Source organism: Salmo trutta, chromosome 15, assembly GCF_901001165.1.
Source record: "Salmo trutta chromosome 15, fSalTru1.1, whole genome shotgun sequence".
NCBI classification, from domain to species: Eukaryota; Metazoa; Chordata; class Actinopteri; order Salmoniformes; family Salmonidae; genus Salmo; species Salmo trutta.
The window spans coordinates 11061202-11068380 of NC_042971.1; the positions used below are offsets into that span (position 1 = coordinate 11061202).

A 7179-nucleotide genomic window follows, 5' to 3' on the forward strand; every position below is an offset into this window, starting at 1 on the left:
TCATCACAGTGGAGGCTAAATCATGTCCACTCATTGAATAGGCCTATATGATACACTACATGACCAAAAGTATGTGGACAACTGCTCGTCGAACATCTCATTCCATATTCTTGGGCATTATTATGGGGTTGGTTCCCACTTTGCTTCTATAACAGCCTCCATTCTTCTGGAAGGCTTTCCACTAGATGTTCTAACATTGCTGCAGGGACTTGCTTCTATTCAACCACGAGCATTAGTGAGGTAGGGCGATTCGGCCTGGCTCGCAGTTATACTTCTGTCAGCAACTGGTGTGGCTGAAATTGCAGAATCCACTAATTTCAAGGGCTGTCCACATACCTTTGTATATGTAGTGTATATGCCATGAAATTCATACTTTACAGTTTAGGCTCTGCCTCTGTTATTGAAAGGTGTGGCCATGAATCATTGGGCGGCAACATCCATAAGGTTATTGCGCCACTGGGGAATGAACAGTTATTTTCCCAAATTCTGTGCCAAGCACTGTGATAGAGAAGCCACTAGCTGAGAAGCAGCAACAACTTTGCTGGAGCTAGAAACATTTTACCGGACATACATGGTGCTGTGGAGTTGAGTTAAAAATGTTTATGGCGCATTCAGTTTATTTTCAGTTGCTCCAAAAAACCAGCAATGAACATTGTATATTGACGATTTGTGCTTTTTCTTTTCCATAGATCAGGTGAGTGAGTTGGGACTGTTACAATGTTGCAGTGGTCTGTTTATCTTGGGGGTAGGTTATATTATATAGCCCAGCCTAAAGTTATAACGTATAGGCGAATCATGGGTGTACAGTCGTGGCCTAAAGTTTTGAGAATTACACAAATATTAATTTCCACAAAGTTTGCTGCTTCAGTGTCTAGATATTTTTGTCAGGTGTTACTTGGGAATACTGAAGTATAATTACAAGCATTTCATACGTGTCAAGGGCTTTTAATGACAATTACATGAAGTTCATGCAAAGAGTCAATATTTGCAGCGTTGACCCTTCTTTTTCAAGACCTCTGCAATCCGCCCTGGCATGCTGTCAATTAACTCTGGGCCACATCCTGACTGATGGCAGCCCATTCTTGCATAATCAATGCTTGGAGTTTGTCAGAATTTGTGGGTTTTTGTTTGTCCACCCGCCTCTTGAGGATTGACCACAAGTTCTCAATGGGATTAAGGTCTGGGGAGTTTCCTGGCCATTGACCCAAAATATCGATGTTTTGTTCTCCGAGCCACTTAGTTATCACTTTTGCCTTATGGCAAGGTGCTCCATCATGCTGGAAAAGGCATTGTTCGTCACCAAACTGTTCCTGGATGGTTGGGAGAAGTTGCTCTCGGAGGATGTGTTGGTACCATTCTTTATTCATGGCTGTGTTCTTAGGCAAAATTGTGAGTGAGCCCACATTCTTGGCTGAGAAGCAACTCCACACATGAATGGTCTCAGAATGCTTTACTGTTGGCATGACACAGGACTGATGGTAGCGCTCACCTTGTCTTCTCCGGACAAGCTTTTTTCCGGATTCCTCAAACAATCGGAAAGGGGATTCATCACAGAAAGTGACTTTACCCCAGTCCTCAGCAGTCCAATCCCTGTACCTTTTGCATAATATCAGTCTGTCCCTGATGTTTTTCCTGGAGAGAAGTGGCTTCTTCGCTGCCCTTCTTGACACCAGGCCATCCTCCAAAAGTCTTCACCTCACTGTGCGTGCAGATGCACTCACACCTGCCTGCTGCCATTCCTGAGCAAGCTCTGTACTGGTGGTGCCCCGATCCCACAGCTGAATCAACTTTAGGAGACGGTCCTGGCGCTTGCTGGACTTTCTTGGGCACCCTGAAGCCTTCTTCACAACAATGTTTTTTGGGGATTCAGTACATTTGCATGGCAAAGAGGGACTTTGCAATTAATTGCAATTCATCTGATCACTCTTCATAACATTCTGGAGTAAATGCAAATTGCCATCATACAAACTGAGGCAGCAGACTTTGAAAAATGTTATCTGTGTCATTCTCAAAACCTTTGGCCACGACTGTATATTCTAGGAATATATGATAAATATAAACATAACATGATTGTAAAATAGGTGTATATTCTAGTATTAAAATGTCAATTAACTGGAGTCCTGACTATTTTTGCTGTCACTCGGGAGGGATTACCTCGTGTGGCTGCGTTCAATCTTATTACCTAATAGTATTCAAATAAAAATCCCATGTGTGTCTCCAGTGTCTTTCAGGCTATCCAGTGGTGCCTCTGTCAATGCCACTGACGGGCACGAAGGTAAGTCCCTGCCCAGGTATCTGTGGACAGTCTCCTCCACAATGATAACAAAATAACAGACGAACAGGTGGAATATGACAAGGAGGAGGAATACTATTATGAGCATGGTGAAGATGACCATCTGTCTGGGGATTATGAAATGCACTTTCCAAGAGGTACAGTAGGTTACCACAGTTTATATATACTGTACGTATTCATGAGCCTCTCTGAAACCGGAAACTGTTTGCAAAGATTCACATAGTTTCGTAGTAAACCTATTTACAATGTAAATGTACCATATACACTGAGTATACCAAGCAAAAAGAACACCTTTCTAATATTGAGTTGCACCCCTCCCCTTCTCTCAGAACAGCCTCAATTTTTCAGGGCATGGACTCTAGGTGTCGAAAGCTTTCCACAAGTTGGCTGGATGTCCTTTGGTTGGAGGACCATTCTTGATACACCTACTACCATACCCTCTTCAAAGGCACTTACATGTTTTGTCTTGCCCATTCACCCTCTGAATGGCACACATACACAATCCATGTCTCAATTGTCTCAAGGCTTAAAAATCCTTCTTTAGCCTGTCCTCCCGCTCATCTACACTGAGTGAAGTGGATTTAACAAGTGACATCAATAAGGGATCATAGCTTTCACCTGGATTTACCTGGTCAGTCTATGTTATGGAAAGAGCAGGTGTTCTTAATGTTTTGTATACTCAGTGTATATTATATTGTATAAATACATTGTACATTATTTTACTTTCCTCTCTCCCGCTAATCTCCAGTGGCATTTTCCACCAAACCGAAAGATCTGCCCGTGGCTCCCTTCACAGACAGGAGAAGGGAGGGCAAGAGAAAGGGCAATGGTAAAAAGAGGAGCTACTGTCAGAGGAAATATAAAGACTACTGCATTCATGGGGTCTGCCAATACCTTAGAGAACTACAAGAGCCATCATGCATGTGAGCCCCATCCCCTCATTTAGCGCATTATCTGTATTTTGTTAGACACCCATCATTGCGTCTGTGTGTGCGCAGGGGTGTAGGAGTGACTCTGACATTGGGGGATGACACATTTTCCTGCTCGGGTCTTGGTGTATGCCCCCAAATTTTTAAATGCTCATTTCTAGTACCTTTCGAGAAAAGGATACAGACAAATATTAACTTAGAAATGGGCAAATGTACACTGCTAAGGGGGGCCTTGCAGAGGGGCACTTGCTCTGATACAGTCCAATCAGTCTTAGGGCCATGGCCATTCATACTGTACTGAATACCAGTGTGACTGTTAATGTGGATATATTCAATTAAACAACCACTTTGTACTCTTTTTCTGCTACTGCATAATACATTTCCTAGTATTTTTTTCAATTCCCCTATGTCAGGTTCTTACTACTGCTGCTCTACATACTGTATGGTTTGAAACTTAACATAATATTTTCAATTTAGTTATTATACTGTAATAATAACCAGCAACATACATAGTTAAAAACTGTTTTAATAAAAAAGTAGGCATGAAAGGTCAAACTGAAATGAATCAATCTCCCAGCTACACAATTATCAAAAATAAAAGATCATCATGGCTGCCTCTCTCTTGCATGAAGTTAACACATGCAATAAACCCTCTAGACCAGGGGTGGGGGCCACAAAAAAATCTGAACTCATCATGAGGGGCCGCAGTGGCTCTTGGGTCTGTGTAACGACATCCATACCTACTCATGCAGTCAGAGCAAAACATTTTAGCGGCCCCCCTCTTGACAGCGGAGTAAAAAAAAAAATACTGCAATATGTTACTTTTTGGGTCATTCTCATTGAAAGCAAGTCTAAAAAGCGGTAGATCTGTTCTATGTGTGCTATTTCTATGCTGCCTGTGCTTAAAGAAAAAATCCACCCAAAAATTATATTTTGTTATTTGTTTAATTTGTTTGTTGTTGGCATAGTCCCAAAATATTTTGCTTGTCAGCGATCAAGTTTTCAAGATATGTAATGTTCAAAATACAGAAATCATCCCCGTATGATGCAAAACGCAGCATAATATGATGCAAAATACATCATAAGGGTATCCTTTCTGTATTTTCAAAGTTACATATCTTGAAAACTTGATTGCTGACAAGCAAAACATTTTGTGACGATATCAACAATGGACTAATGAAACAAATACCAAAATATCGTTTTTGGGTGGAGTTTTCTACTTCTTTTCCCATGGGGCAGAGAAAAATTGGCAGTTTTACAGCTAATTTCCTAAAATTTTACATATTTTTCCATAGGGCAAAGAGAATTTTTAGCAGTTTTGAATATGATATCTGAGTGAGAGTTACTAACAAAATCAATGGGGCTCCCCACAGTCGGTAATTCGACCATGATTACTACAAGTTTACATAGCTAGCTAGACTACGCCCCTGTGTGTGTGGTTATATCATGCATGTGTTATTTCTAGACTCAAGTCACTGTTTACTGTATTTCTGTGTAGATGTCTACTGGGATACTCTGGTATGCGTTGTCACATTTTCAGTCTGCCAGTGACAAAGGAGGCAAAAGGCTACAACAGGACAGTGGCAGTGACTGTGGTAGCAGTGGTTCTGTCCTTTCTGTTTCTGACCATGGCCATCGAGTCAGTGTGCCTCAGAGCCTGTTTCTATCTTTGAGAAGGTATGAGATGTTTCAGGATCACCAACTCTGTGCACCTGTCCTGTCCACAATGGCACATATTTACAGTATTTATCCATTGTCATATCAGGTATCATAAGCAAGGTGAATACAACTTTGACAATGAGGAGAAGGTCAAACTGAAGGCGGATGCACATCCCTGAGAATCTAGTGACAAGAGTGTCTTTCAATTACACAATGACAAAGGCCTGATAGACTTTACGTCAGGGGTGTCAAACTCATTTTGCCCCGGGGGCTGTGAATCAAATCAAATGTTATGGATCACATACACATATTTAACAGATGCTATTGTGGGTGTAGCGAAATTATTATGTTCCTAGCTCCAACTGTGCAGTAATATCTAACAACACAAGCAAATCTAAAAAGTAAAATAATGGAATTAATGAAAAAATAAATATCAGGTTTTTAGATAGCTTTTATTTGTGATAAGTTCGCAAAAATATCACGTTTAGTTAAGTATTCAGACCCTTTACTCAGTACTTTGTTGAAGCACCTTTGGTAGCGATTACAGCCTCGAGTCTTCTTGGGTATGACGCTACAAGCTTGGCACATTTGTATTTGGGGAGTTTCTTCCATTCTTCTCTGCAGATCCTCTCCTACTGCAGCCCTCATCCTCCACATACAACACCTGTTCTGCCAGTCACATTCTGTTAAAGGTCCCCAAAGCACACACATCCCTGGGTCGCTATTCTTTTCAGTTCGCTGCAGCTAGCGACTGGAACGAGCTGCAAAAATCACTCAAATTGGACAGTTTTATCTCCATCTCTTCATTCAAAGACTCAATGATGGACACTCTTACTGACAGTTGTGGCTGTGAAGAGGGCACGACAATGCCTGTTCCCCCTCAGGAGACTGAAAAGATTTGGCATGGGTCTTCAGATCTACAGAGGGTAGTGCGTACGGCTCAGTACATCACTGGGGCCAAGCTTCCTGCCATCCAGGACCTCTATACCAGGCAGTGTCAGAGGAAGGCCCTAAAAATTGCCAAAGACTCCAGCCACCCTAGTCATAGAGTGTTCTCTTTACTACCGCATGGCAAGCGGTACCAGTGCACCAAGTCTAGGTCCAAAAGGCTTCTAAACAGCTTGAACCCCCAAGCCATAAGACTACTGAACAGTTTATCAAATGGCTACCCGGACTAGCTGCTGTAGCTGCTGCTACACTCTGTTTATTATCTATGCATAGTCACTTTACCTCTACCTACATGTACAGTACTAGTCAAAAGTTTGGACACACCTACTATTTCAAAGGTTTTTCTTTATTTTTACTATTTTCTACACCGTAGAATAATAGTGAAGACAACAAAACTATGAAATAACACATATGGAAGAAGTAACCAAAAAAGTGTTAAACAAATCCGAAATATAATTTATATTTGAGATTCTTCAAAGTAGCCACCCTTTGCCTTGATGACAGCTTTGCACACTCTTGGCATTCTCTCAACCAGCTTTACCTGGAATGCTTTTCCAATAATCTTGAAAGAGTTCCCACATATGCTGAGCACTTGTTGGCTGCCTTTCCTTCACTCTGCCATCTCTTTTTCTACAATGTAGAAAATAGTGAAAATAAAGAAAAACCCTTGAATGAGTAGGTGTGTCCAAACTTTTGACTGGTACTGTACATATTACCTCGACTAACCTGTGCCTCCACACATTGACTCTGTACTGGTACCCCCTGTATATAGCCTCGTTACTGTTATTTTATTGTTGCTCTTTAATTATTTGTTATTTTTCACACACATACGTCACTGTAAGGTCTACACCTATTGTATTTGGCGCATGTGACAAATAACATTTGAGGAGAACACAGTGGCATCCATCATTCTTAAATGGAAGCAGTTTGGATCAACCAAGACTCTTCCTAGAGCTGTCTACCCAGCCAAACTGAGCAATCAGGGGAGAAGGGCCTTGGTCAGGGAGGTGACCAAGAACCTGATGGTCACTCTGACAGAGCTCCAGAGTTCCTCTGTGGAGATGGGAGAACCTTACAGAAGGACAACCATCTCTGCAGCACTCCACTAATCAAGCCTTTATGGAAAAGTGGCCAGGCGGATGCCACTCCTCAGTAAAAGGCACATGACAGCCCGCTTGGAGTTTGCCAAAAGGCACCTAAAGGACTCTCAAACAATGAGAAACAAGATTCTTTGTTCTGGTGAAACCAGGATTGAACTCTTTAGCCTGAATGCCAAGTGTCACGTCTGTCTGGAGGAAACCTGGCACCATCCCTACGGTGAAGCATGGTGGTGGCAGAATCATGCTGTGG

General features: G+C 41.9%; 1 pseudogene; it reads left to right on the forward strand.

Moving 5' to 3' along the window:
* Positions 1 to 645: 645 nt before the first annotated feature.
* On the forward strand, positions 646 to 5060 carry LOC115148462 (proheparin-binding EGF-like growth factor; annotated as a pseudogene).
* The last annotated feature ends 2119 nt before the right edge of the window (positions 5061 to 7179 follow it).